This window comes from Sus scrofa, chromosome 14 (assembly GCF_054392235.1).
Source record: "Sus scrofa isolate SSC_HxYL_T2T_F1_AM1 chromosome 14, Sscrofa_HxYL_maternal_Yorkshire_Landrace_v2.0, whole genome shotgun sequence".
Taxonomy (NCBI): Eukaryota; Metazoa; Chordata; class Mammalia; order Artiodactyla; family Suidae; genus Sus; species Sus scrofa.
The window spans coordinates 131,272,924-131,285,943 of NC_139396.1; the positions used below are offsets into that span (position 1 = coordinate 131,272,924).

Genomic DNA, 13,020 nt, shown 5'->3' on the forward strand with positions numbered 1-13,020 from the left:
CAGAGGGAATGACAGGCTTCCAAGTAAAGTGAACCAAGGATGCTCATTTTACAAGTCATGTCTAAGCAGGTGAATGCACTTTTAAGGTTCTAAACAAAGGGAGTTTTTAAAATTGGGGTAAAATATACACATCATAAAATTTATCATTTTAACTGTTTTTAGGCGTACAGCTCAGCGGTGTAAAGTATAGTCACACTGTGCAACCATCACCACCATCCATCTCCAGGAATTTTTCATCTTCCCAAAGAGAAACTCTGTACCCATTAAACAATAACTGCAGCTTCCCCCAGACCCTCAATCCCTGACAACCACCATTCTACTTGGTTTCTATGGATTTAACTATACTACAGGTACCTTATATAACTAGAATAATACAATATCTGTTCTTTTGTGACTGGCTTATTTCACTCAGCAAAATGTTTTCAAGTTTCCTCTATGGTGCAGCATGTGTCAAAACTTCTTTTTTTCTTTTTTTTTGCTTTTTAGGGCTGCACCTGCTGCATCTGGAATTCTCAGGCTAGGTGGAATTGGAGCTACAACTGCCAGCCACAGCCACAACCACAGCAACGCCAGATCCGAGCCGCGTCAGTGACCTATACCACAGCTCGTGGCAACGCTGGATCCTTAACCCACTGAGCAAGGCCAGGGATCAAACCTGTGTCCTCACGGATCCTAGTCAGATTTGTTTCCACTGCACCAGAACGGGAACTCCCAAAACTGGCTTCCTTTTTAAGGCTGAGTAATGTTCCATGCTAGGTATACACCACATTTGGTTCATCCTTCCATCTGTCAACAAACACTTGGGTGGCTTCCACTTTTGGCTATTGTAAATAATGCCACTACAAACATGGGTATACAAATATCTATTCATGTCCCTGCTTTCAATTTTGGGGGACACAGGCCCAGAAGTGGAATTGCTGGATCACATTGTAGTTCTATTTTTAATTTTTTGAGTAACTGCCATACTAATTTCCATAGGGGTTACACCATTTCACATTCCCATCAATGGTGCACAAGGGTTCCAACTTCTCCACAGCCTCATCAACACTTGCTGTTTCCTGCTTTGCAGATAATCACCATCCTAGTGGGTGTGAGCCGGTATCTCTTTGTGATTTTGATTTGCATTGCATTAAGGATAAAGGATATTGAGTATCTTTTCACATGTTTATTGGCCATTTGTTTATCTTCTTTGGAAAAAAATGTCTGTTTAAATCCTTTGCCCATTTTTAATATGGGTTGATTTTCTTTGCTGTTGTAAGAGTACTTTTTTATATTCTGGCTATTAACCTCTTATCAGGTACATGTTTTACAAATATTTCCTCCCCTTCTGTGGGTTTTCCTTTTCAATCTATTGATAGCAAAGGAAATTCTGATGCCAAGCAAACTTAATGTCCAAGGCTATGGGTCCCAGTGAATCAGGACTGAGAGTGAATTCTAAACTTCTACTAAAGAGGAGTTCCCTTAAGGCACAGTAGGTTAAGAATCCAGCTTTGTTACTGCAGCAGTTTGGGTCACTGCTGTGGCATGGGTTCAATCCCTGGCCCGGGAACTTCCAGGTGCCATAGGAATAGCCAAAAACAAAAAAACAAAAAAAAAAAAACAAACAAACCCAAAACTTCTATTAATGATAATAACTAGAACCAAAATTAGAGTCAGATGAAACTGCTAACTACAGTTTAAAGAAACATATGTCTGTTATAAGATATTGGGGGTGGGGGCATGGCATGCATAAGTTCCAGGGCCAGAGATCGAACCTGCACCACAGCAGAGAGCCGAGCCACAGCAGTGACAATGCCGGTTCCTTAACCTGAGCCACCAGGGAACTCCAAGGTATTTTTTTTTAGAACACAACTTTTAAGCAAAGATATCTTTAATGTTGCTGGATTAAAATTTATAAATTTTAACAATGTTAAGACAATTTTAAAAAGAAAAACACTGAACACAAAATAGTGCTCATTTCTCTAAATTAACTAGAACCTTGTCATTAGTTCATGCCTGGAAATTTGAACCTCATAATTAGCTGTCTACTGCCACCTGCTGGCATTATCCTTTAACTACAAAGTTCAGATCACCCATGAAGAGTCAAGTAAATTCAATCTGCAGTGATTGTAGCAACAGCACAAAGTATATATTGTACTTGTTTTAAAAACAATATTTTTAATGAATTTGAGACAAAGGAAGAGAATAAAACAACTGATCAAAACTAAGCTCACAAAAAATTCGAGTTATCTAAAACTCACTAGCCTATTAGCAAATCCATATCTACTCTCTGTCAACTTTCTCACTTCTTCCCAACCTTAGCAAATTGCACAATAAAATGTGTAGCACAGAGCAGATCATGAAGCAAAAGAAGCTCCCTACATTTGCTCAGGAATGAGGACTCTGTCCTCAGCCCCAGAAGAGAGGAAAGGACCCTTACTTCTCCAATCATAGAGCCACTTCTCTGATTGAAACACAGTAAAATGCTTTGAAAAATAAAAGCTTTTCCAAACTATACCCTTTTCCCCTTACAAAGGAACCCTTCAAAGGATCTAAGAACAAAATAAAACTGTTTCTGCATGAGAAAAATCAGACTTAAATCTTCTCACTGATTACACTAAAAACACCAGCACAGCACACCTACCTTGATAAGGCCACTGAAGGACCGTGAACGGACCCGCTTCTGTACTCGCGGAGTAGCTGGCTCTCGTCCTGGTGTTTGGGTCCCAGAATGCTTATTAAACTAGAAGAAAACAGAGAGAGTATTTTGATAGTAGTCTCCCATCAAGAGGCAGCATTCTGTGACAACCAACAGCTACATGTAAATACCCGGCAAAGCCCAAAAATAAGTGAACCTGTATATATACGGATTACTTACTTGACAAGCAAATCACAAAGGCAGAAATGAGGTCGCCAAGAAGTCAAAATTTATTAGGTCAGCCTGAGGGTAAATTAAATAGTACATACCTCAAAACAATCAAACTGGAATCAGATCAAGCTTCTAGAATTAGATCTAACTACCAGTTTACAGCAAATATAGAGGGCTAATGAACATCTTAAATAACACCACAGGGATGCAGTCAGCAAAATCCAGACTGTGGGAAATGAACAATCTGGTTTCTTTCACAAATAAAGTGCAGAGAGAGAGAGGATGTGTGTATGTGTTTTTAAATGCAATGTGGTCTCTGGATTGGACCCTAGAGCAGAAAAAGATTAGTGTTAAAACTGGTAAAATCTGAATAAAGTCTGTAATATTAATAGTAATGTACTAATTTCTTAGTTTTGACAGTGTTAACATTAGAAGGAACTAGAAGAAGGGTATATGGGAATTCTATACCATCTTTGCAATTTTTCTCCAAATCTAAATTATTTCAAATTTAAAAGTTTGTTCAAACAAACAATCTTCAGCAACTTTTGAGGAAGAAAAAAAGATGGGGAGAGAAGGAAAGACCTATACATGAAAAGAAACCTAAGGAGTTCCCTGGTGGTCTAGCGGTTAGGACTTGGCACTGTTGCAGCTGTGGCCTGGGTTCAATCCCTGCTCTGGGAGCAGAGATCCCACATCAGGCCACTGCATGTCACAGCCAAAAAATAAAAAATAAAAGAAACCTAGTAGTGGAGTTCCCGTTGTGGCTCAGCAGTAACAAACTTGACTAGCCCAGGCAAGGGGTTGAATAGGAGCTGCAGCTGCTGGCCTTCGCCACAGCCACAGCAACGTCAGATCCAAGCCAATTCTGCAACCTATGCCAACCTATGCCCGGCAACACCGGACCCTTGGCCCACTGAGCAAGGCCAGGGATTGAGCCCATGTCCTCATGGATACTAGTTGGGTTTGTTGACTGCTGAGCCACGACCGGAACTCCACATCTTGTTTTTTTGTTGTTGTTGTTTTTCGTTATCAGCTGCACCCATGGCATATGGAAGTTTCTGGGCCAGGGATCAAATCCGAGCCATAGCTGTGGCAGTGCTGGATCCTGAACCCACTGTGCCACAGCAGGAACTCTGCACATATCTTGTTTTTAGTTCACTTTAATGTATTTCAAAAATCACAGATGTCATGGATAGGCATATACCCTTAGCTTAAAACTTCCCCACTTTTGGAGCTCCCCTCGGAGCTCAGCGGTTGACAAACCCAAGTGGCATCCGTGAGAGCACTGGTTCGATCCCTGGCCTCATTTAGTGGGTTAAGGATCCAGCGTTGCTGTGGGCTGTGGTCAGACTCGGCTCGGATCTCCACATTGTTGTGGCTGTGGTGTAGGCCGGCAGCTTCAGCTCCGATTCAACCCCTAGCCTAGGAACCTCCGTATGCCCAGGGTTCAGCCCTAAAAAGACAAAAAGACAAAAAAACAAAACAAAACAAAACAAAAAAAGAAACTTCCCCGCTTTTGCTGCTTTGGGAAAGATTCCTCATGTTCTTACTTGCTGCAAGTAATAACAAATTTTTTCCTTTTCCTGAAAAAAACCAATAAAATAAAAATCACAGGGGGGAAAAAAAAAAACTAGTATCCATGAGGTTGGCAGGTTCAATCCCTGGCCTTACTCTGTGGGTAAGAGATCCAGCATTGCCATGAGCTGTGGTGTAGGTCACAGACATGGCTCAGATCTGGCATTGCTGCAGCTGTGGCGTAGGCCGGCAGCTACAACTCTGATTTGACCCCTAGCCTGGAAACTTCCATACGCCATGGGTGTGGCCCTTAAAAGACATTGAAAAAAAAAAAGAAAAAAACCTAGTAGCTGCACCAACCCCCTCCAAAAAAAATACCCTCTGGTCATGCCATTTCTAGGAAATAATCTACAATGAGAATATTTATGAACAAAATATATAAACTAAAAGATAACCTAACCCCAAAATGTCTAGAAGACAAAACTATATATCAGGTAGCATACAATAAAATATTATGCAATGATTAAAAATGTTTACAGCCTTTTAATGACATGAAAAATATTCTGATATGATGTTATATGAAAAGGGTAGGAGGAGTTCCCCCTGTGGCATGGTAGGTTAAGAACCCAACTGCAACAGCCCTGGTCACTGAAAGAGGCATGGGTTCAACCCCGCCCCAGTGCACTGGGTTAAAGAATCCAGTGTTGCCACAGCTGTTGTGTTGGCTGCAACTGCAGCTCAGATTCAATCTCTGTCCCAGGAGTTCCCATGTGACATGGTGTGGCCATAATCAATTAATTAATTTAGGAGTTCCTGCTGCAGCACAGTGGGTTAAGAACTCAATTGTAGCAGCTCAGGTCACTGCAGATTCGAGTTCGATCCCCAGCCCAACACAATGGGTTAAAGGATCTGGTGCTGCCACACCTATGGCATAGGTTGCAGCTGCAGCATGGATTCAATCCCTAGCCTGGGAACTTCCATATGCTGCAGGTATGGCTGTTTTAAAAAAAAAAAAAAGAAGAAGAAGAAGAAGAAAGATAAAAGGGTAGGATATTTTAAAAGCTGCATATAAATGATGATCTCAATGAAGCAAAAGAAAAAATGTGAAATACATATTCATGGAAAGAAACACAAGAAGGAAATACTCCAAAATGTTATCAGTGATTACCCCTAGATGATTACAAGTCATTTTTTATTTTCTTCTTGACATTCTTTTGGAAGTTTCAATATTTCTATAGTGAGTATTGCCTATTTTCATAATCATGGAGAAAAAATTAGGAAGTAATAAAATTAGTTTCTTCAAAAATAAATGGCAATATTTTAAATGTATACAAGGAGTTTGCAAGGATACATGAGAAAATACTATAATGTTTAATGAAAAGGGAAGAGATAGGAGTTCCCATCAGTGGCTCAGCAGTAATGAAACTGGCTGGTATGCGTGAGGACTCGGGTTCGATCCCTAGCCTTGATGTGTGAGTTAAGGATCTGGTGTTGCCGTGAGCTACAGCATAGGCCGGCAGCTACAGCTCTGATTTGACCCCTAGCCTGGGAACTTCCATATGCCACAGGTGCGGCCCTAAAAAAAAAAAGAAAAAAAAAAGGAAAGGGAAGAGATAAAAGAAAGTATATTGTATGATCATACCAACATCAAAATATCCCCATAGGAAAAAGACTGAAAGTAATACCCAAAATGTAAACACTGGTGGCATGAGTGATTTATTTTCTTTTAATCCTTCCCTATAATTTCCTATTCTTTAAAAAAAGAGCAAAAAAAAAAAAAAAAAAAGTCAGTTTTTTTCCTTTGTATTCTCTTTTCCCCTCAGTGTTCGTGATGAGTCATTTATACCTGTCCCACCTGAATTAGTGGCTTAGTTTCTACCAAGAATTAAACCACTACACCATTTCAAATCTGTAATACTCCTCAGCCAACACTCTCTCAAATTCTAGTCATAGCACAATTTGCTAGATCTCAAAGTAACTTCAAAGAGAGTGACAGAAAATTTGTCAGTTGTTAAGAACAGCTCAGTTCAACATTTTCTGAGTATGTGTTTCTGTCTGGCCCCATGCTTGAGATCAAGTTCAAAAAATAAATAAAAATGCAGCCTCATCCTTCAAGAAGGGAATAAGAAGTCAAGAGGCTGACCTTGTCTACTTAGCTAAAATTCAAGAGGGACCAAGACAACATAAATTTCTTGAGAAAGAAACTAACTTGGTCATCAGTATTTACTCGAGCCACACTTTGAGTCTCAAAATAGCAAATGAGACCCAATTTTGCTCCCTTAGCTCCAAAATAAACAAACTGAGCCACTAGAATTCCTATTTCTAGTATCACACTAGACCCTTGACTTAGTGTTTTCTAACTGCAAACAAGTCCCTAGTAAGATCCACCACTTCTGCTCTGCTACGCCAGCTGCTTTACAGAGATTCTCTCTAATCTTTACGACCATAAAACATGGGGACTACAATTACCATTTGCCAAACAATAAACCTGAAATTCAGAAAGGTTAAGTTATTTGCCAAGAAAATACGGAGGGTTTAAATGTTGTACATGACCAACTTAGAGAAACTCTAACCACACTGGATCCTTCTGTTTACTCTAGTAATAAATGCAAGAGCCTCCGCCCGTTTCCCTTGTGGGGCAGGAATACAGAGATCACCACTGAGGTTCCACAAACAAGTCTGCTCCCTTGGTTAAACCAAAGCTGGGGCCACTAAGGGAAAAAATTCAATGAAATTCTTAATAATACTCCCTACCGATTCTACAACCCAAAATCACATTCCTGAAGCCTCGTTGCTGTTTCCCTGCCTTCAGCACCTGTTTGATAAGCTGTTTCTTCTTTGCTGACTCCGGCATATTGTGAACGTGCTGGAACAACTCTCTTAGAGCCTCTTCCGTACGCTGCTGGGTCTCCTCCTGTTGAGAGCAGGAATCTACCCGGTTTCGTTTCTGAGATCTTGCTAGTTGGAAGGACCTGGTATGACACGAAGCTGTCAGATCAAGATCATCCTATGGACAATTGAAGAGAAAAGTGAATTAATACATATCCTGCCAGCTTTGTTTCCAGGTTCCCACAAGCCTGGAACAAAAAAAGGGGGAAGAAGTAGGAAACATGGTATACTTTTACATGTAGGAACAAGAAAATTCTGGAGTTCCCATCGTGGCTCAGCAGATACAACCCTGACTAGTATCCATGAGGAAACGGGTTCAATCCCTGGTCCCGTTCAGTGGGTTAAAGATCCAGCATTGCCATAAGCTGCAGTGTAGGTCACAGACACAGCTCGGATCTCCCATTGTAGTGGCTGTGGCTTAGGCCAGCAGCTGCAGCTCCAATTCGACCCCTAGCCTGGGAACTTCCATATGCTGCAAGTGAGGCCCTAAAAAAAAAATTAAAAAAATAAAAAAATAGAAAGAAAAAGGAACAAGAAAATGCTAAACACTATCATAAGATAAAGAGAAACCCACAATTATAGACTCTGTCATCAGCCCACTCCCATGACCTCCCCAGAAAACCTAAATTCATTCAGAATATTGCCACCAAAAATTATATTTATATAATAGTCTAGTTTTCAAAGCATCTTTTAATCTCATGTAATTCTTACTGCTAGCCTATGGTAAGCAGGGAAAGTATTACTGCCATTTGATAGAAGAAAAAAATTGAAGCTAAGCTCCCATTTTTTCAGTGTCTAGTTAAGTCATCTAGACACTAAAATGACACAGCCATCCCGCAGACGAAGGAGGTGCTCTTTCCCCACGTGAGAATATGACATGATAACTACACAGCAGGGAGAAAGGAACAAAAATAACTTTCTAAGAAAAACCAAGCTCCAGGTAAACGAGTTGAAATCAAACAGTTTTCCCGGCCACACCAAATACTTGCTGAATGAGAGGTAGAAACCAACAGAAGGAGAAAAAACAGTAAGATGACGGCTTAAGTTTCTAACCAAGATAGACTAAATAGAAATCATTGAAAAGTGCCTGTGAAGTTTTTTAAACTTCTCGCTGTTACAGTTCAATAACCGTATGGAATGGTGTCAATAAGCATCACACGTATGCTTTCTAAGCTCATATGGGCCTAAGCCTTTTAGACATTTCAGTGCTACCTTACCTCCGAACCTGAAAGAATGCATTATATAAAAGTGTACTTTTATAACTAAAAAACATTTAATACATTTACATACTGTCTGTATAATATGCTATAAGGATGCATATGAGCTTTATGAGAAACACTAAACAGTCTATGCCATCACTCACGTATGGAGGATTCCACCCAGCAGTGAAACACCTCTGAAAGGAGACAAGACTGTACGTGCAGTATTTTTTTTTTTTTTTTTTTTTTTTGCCTTTTTGCCTTTTCTAGGGCAGCTCCCGCGGCATATGGAGATTCCCAGGTTGGGGTCGAATTGGAGCTGTAGCCGCCGGCCATGGCCACAGCCACAGCCATAGCCACGCCAGATCCGAGCCGCGTCTGTGACCTATACCAGAGCGCAGGGCAACGCCAGATCCTTAACCCACTGAGCAAGGCCAGGGATCGAACCCGAAACCTCATGGTTCCTAGTCGGATTCGTTAACCACTGCGCCACGACGGGAACTCCTACGTGGGGTATTTTTATTTTAACATATAAGTTGCCTCTCAGTCTTTATCCTTATCTCAAAATGACTAGATAATTCTGAGCTATAACACGTTGTATTTCCCTATGTCTTTTCTTTGATTCCATACTCTGTTTTAAAACTCCACTAATCTTATTTAGCTCTCTCCTTGTTTGAGCTAAGAGCAATTTCCTTTTCTTACCTTTGATGCTTGAGTTCTGGAACCCAAATAGTGCAATCGAGCACATTCCCGAATGTAAGCAGGAGCCTGGGCAGGATATAAAAGAAAACCAAGAGCAAATGGTTAGCTGTATCTAAAATTCTTTCAGGTCACCAAGACAGTGGTTCTCAAAATAATCTGACTGCCAGATTACTCTGGAAAAGCAAAAGATCCTCAAAATATCCTACTTCATAGTTTCTTTCTCTTGCCACCAAAACGATAACTCAACAAATCTGACGGGAAAACTGTGAGAAGATAAAACTGTAGCTTTTAAAAGTCAGATATGGCATATATATATATGTACATGTGTGTATATTATTTTTTCAAGTGAGCCAGAAACAAAAATATAGAACTCGTAGTGATGTTTACACTTGACAAAGCTACCCCAAAATCCTTATAAAAATTACAAGTGGTCTCTGAATCACATTCTAGAATCACTTTAAAGAAAATACACTGATGGAGTTCCCATCGTGGTACAGTGGTTAACGAATCCAATTAGGAACCATGAGGTTGCAGGTTCAATCCCTGGCCTCACTCAGTGAGTTAAGGATCCAGCGTTGCCATGAGCTGTGGTGTAGGCCAGTGGCTACAGGTCCGATTAGACCCCTAGCCTGGGAACCTCCATATGCTGCAGGAGCAGCCCTAGAAAAGAGAAAAAAAAAAAAAAAAAAGACAATAAATAAAGAAAGAAAATACATTGAGAATTACTGTGGGGCAACAAAAAAACAAGGAAGAATTTAGCTTACTGGTATATTGCCCAGAATCCTGTGATAAGTACCCTGATACAGTTCTAGTAGGTATGTAAATCATACAACCACTATGGAAGAGAATTTGGCAACATCTAAAAGAATTATATTTTCATTTACCCTTTAAACCAGAGATTTCACTTCTGGAAATCTATGCTGAAGCTATAATACAAAAAAAAAAAAAAAAAAAAAGAAAAGAAATACCCACCCACTTGGATAAGATTAATCAAAATATTAGATACAACCCAAATGTCCATAATAGGAGAATAGCTGAATAAACTTTTCTCTCTTTTATACTATCTTCTTTATTCCCATTTTTCTTAGATTGCAAAATGAGAAAACAACTAATTCAGTTGTATAAGTTTTGCCTTATAAAGAAGTTGCCTTGTCAGGTAAGATACTAAATGAATAAGCTTTTATACATCCATACAACACAGTACTATGCAGTCATTAAAAAACGAGAGGGGTTCCTGTCATGGCTCAGAGGTTAACAAACCTCACTAGTATCCGTGAGGATACGGGTTCAAGCCTTGGCCTCGCTCAGTGGGTTAAGGATCCGGCATTGCAGTGGCTGCGGCATAGGCGAGTGGCTACAACTCCAATTCGGCCACTAGCCTGAGAACCTCCGTATGCCGCAGGTGTGGCCCTAAAAAGACCAAAAAAAAAAAAAAAAAAGAGAGCGAGAAGGGAGGGAAGAAACACTTTATGAACTGATGTGAGTGATTTCCAGAATTTACTGTTGAGTGAGAAAAGTTATGGAAAGGTATATAAAGTACTTGTGTAAGAAAGAAGAGGAAATAAGAATATATACACATATACACATTAATTTGTTTTCACAAAGAGAAACATTAATAGAATAAACCAGAAAATAATGAAAATGGCTAGGGAAAGGACTGAAATTTCTCTAAATATAACTTTTTAGGCACTTTTGACTTTTGAACCATGTAAATACACCACCAGTTCAAAAAAATAAAATTAAATCCAAAGGATAAAAAGGCAAACCCTAAAACTGACACAAACAAAAAAAATGAACATATCTGTATATCAAATTGATAACATAAGCAGAGAGAGGAATTATTCCACCTAACTTTTGAAAACTGTATTCTATATCTGACTATACATCCTTAGTAAGATATATTCAAGGAAAAACAAACTGTAAGGAAATCTTTTTTTTTCTTTTAGAGCCGCACCCAAGGCCTATGCAAGTTCCCGGGCTAGGAATCAAATAAGAGCTGCAGCTGTAGCTGCAGCCTGAACCACAGCCACAGCAACGCAGGATCTGAGCCACATTTGCAACCTACACCACAGCTCCCGGCAACACCGGATCCTTAACCCACTGAGCGAGGCCAGGGATGCCGGGGAGCAGCCTCATGAGTATTAGTGGTGTTCTTAACCCACTGAGCCATGACAGGAACTTCTAAGGAAATCTTAAACTTCCATCAGCAAGTTTACATGAGTTTATTGTTAGTAGTAACAGTTGTATTTTTTTGCAACTGATTTTTGTATATCGTAGGAAAAAGCAAATAAAATATATAAATGCTATTAAAATTTGGAATTTGCAGAGTTGCCAGGTAGCTCAACAGGTTAAGGATCTGGCATGGTTACACTGTGGCTCGGGTCACTCCTGTGGGCATGGTTCAATCCCTTGCCCTGGAACTTCCACATGCCAAGGACACAACCAAAAAAAAAAAAAAAGAAATTCACCATCAGGAAAGTGCTCTCTAAAGAAAAGGCCAAGGATGTGACTGCAACATTTTTGCTAAAATCTTAGAAACATCAAAAGGTCAGAATATTGTCATACTAAGGGTTCTTTCAAGAGAATAAAGCTCTTCCAGATTCTCTTAATCCGAAGCTTTCCAGAGAGGGAAGCTTAAAGGTACTGTTCAGTTTTCTCAGCAGGAGTCCAAGGAAGAGAAGGATATCTCTTCAATTTTATCTTCTAATTAAATGAATCCCACTAAAATCCACAGAGACCCACAAAGTTATTGAGAAAATGACGTTGTACTGAAAAGGACAATGAAAGGAGGCTATCAAAATTTTACTGGCAGGAAGCAGGCAGGATAAAACTACTCTGCTTCCCGAGTTCCCACTGTGGTGCAATGGGATCAACGGCGTCTTGGGAGCACTGGGATGCAGGTTCCATCAAGGGCCCAGCACAGGCATCTGGCATTGCACAGCTGCAGCTTAAGTCACTAAACTGCAGCTTGGATCTGCTTCCTGGCCTGGGAACTCCATATGCCACTCAGCAGCCAAAACACCATAGCAAACTACTCTCAATTACCAAGGGAGGGGGTACTCACCTTCCAGGTATCTTCCTATTTCCTTCCCCATCTTGGTTGTTCCCCCCTGAGTTTTGCTGTTGTCCAATCTGGCTTCCTGTCCCAGTCAAGCCCTTTCTTATCCAGTCATCTTTAGAGCCCTCTCAGAATCCCACCTGGGGAGTTCCTGTCGTGGTTCAGCGGTTAACGAATCCGACTAGGAACCATGAGGTTGCAGGTTCAATCCCTGGCCTCACTCAGTGGGTTAAGGATCCGGCATTGCTGTGAGCTGTGTGTACCTCACAGATGAGGCTCGGATCTGGCATTGCTATGGCTGTGGCGTAGGCTGGCAGCTACACCTCCGATTTGACCTCTAGCCTGGGAACCTCCATAGGCCGTGGGTGTGGCCCTAAAATGACCAAAAAAACAACAAAAAAAAAGAATCCCACTTGGCTCCATCCTCCTCATCCTATTACTGCCCAAATCCCATACATTACCCACCTTAAAAAGTTTCTGGGAATGTTTAATCATAAAAGCCATCCCGTTGTTTAACTTGGTGATATTCTCTTGAAGGTCATTTGCAGTGACCTATTTGGAGCAAAAGAAACCAAAAAAGGGAGATTAAGAGCTGGGAAGTTTACAAACAATGTAAATCAACTCTAATTAAAAAAAAAAAAAATTAGGAGTTCCCATCGTGGCGCAGTGGTTAACGAATCCGACCAGGAACCATGAGGTTGCGGGTTCGGTCCCTGCCCTTGCTCAGTGGGTTAACGATCCGGCGTTGCCGTGAGCTGTGGTGTAGGTTCCAGACGCGGCTCGGATCCTGCGTTGCTGTGGCTCTGGTG

The 13,020-nt window shown here is 40.6% G+C and overlaps 1 long non-coding RNA gene across 9 annotated transcripts in view; it reads right to left on the reverse strand.

The window, feature by feature from the left end:
- Nucleotides 1-13,020, reverse strand: part of ARHGAP19 (Rho GTPase activating protein 19) — a 73,182-nt gene that overhangs the window by 10,219 nt on the left and 49,943 nt on the right. For all 9 annotated transcript variants that reach the window (XR_002338333.2, XR_002338332.2, XR_002338337.2 and 6 more), the window contains exons 6-9: nt 12,677-12,763; nt 9,154-9,219; nt 7,179-7,370; nt 2,624-2,722 (exon numbers count right to left, since the gene is read on the reverse strand). This is a non-coding gene — a long non-coding RNA (Rho GTPase activating protein 19). The remainder of the gene's footprint in view (nt 1-2,623; nt 2,723-7,178; nt 7,371-9,153; nt 9,220-12,676; nt 12,764-13,020) is intronic.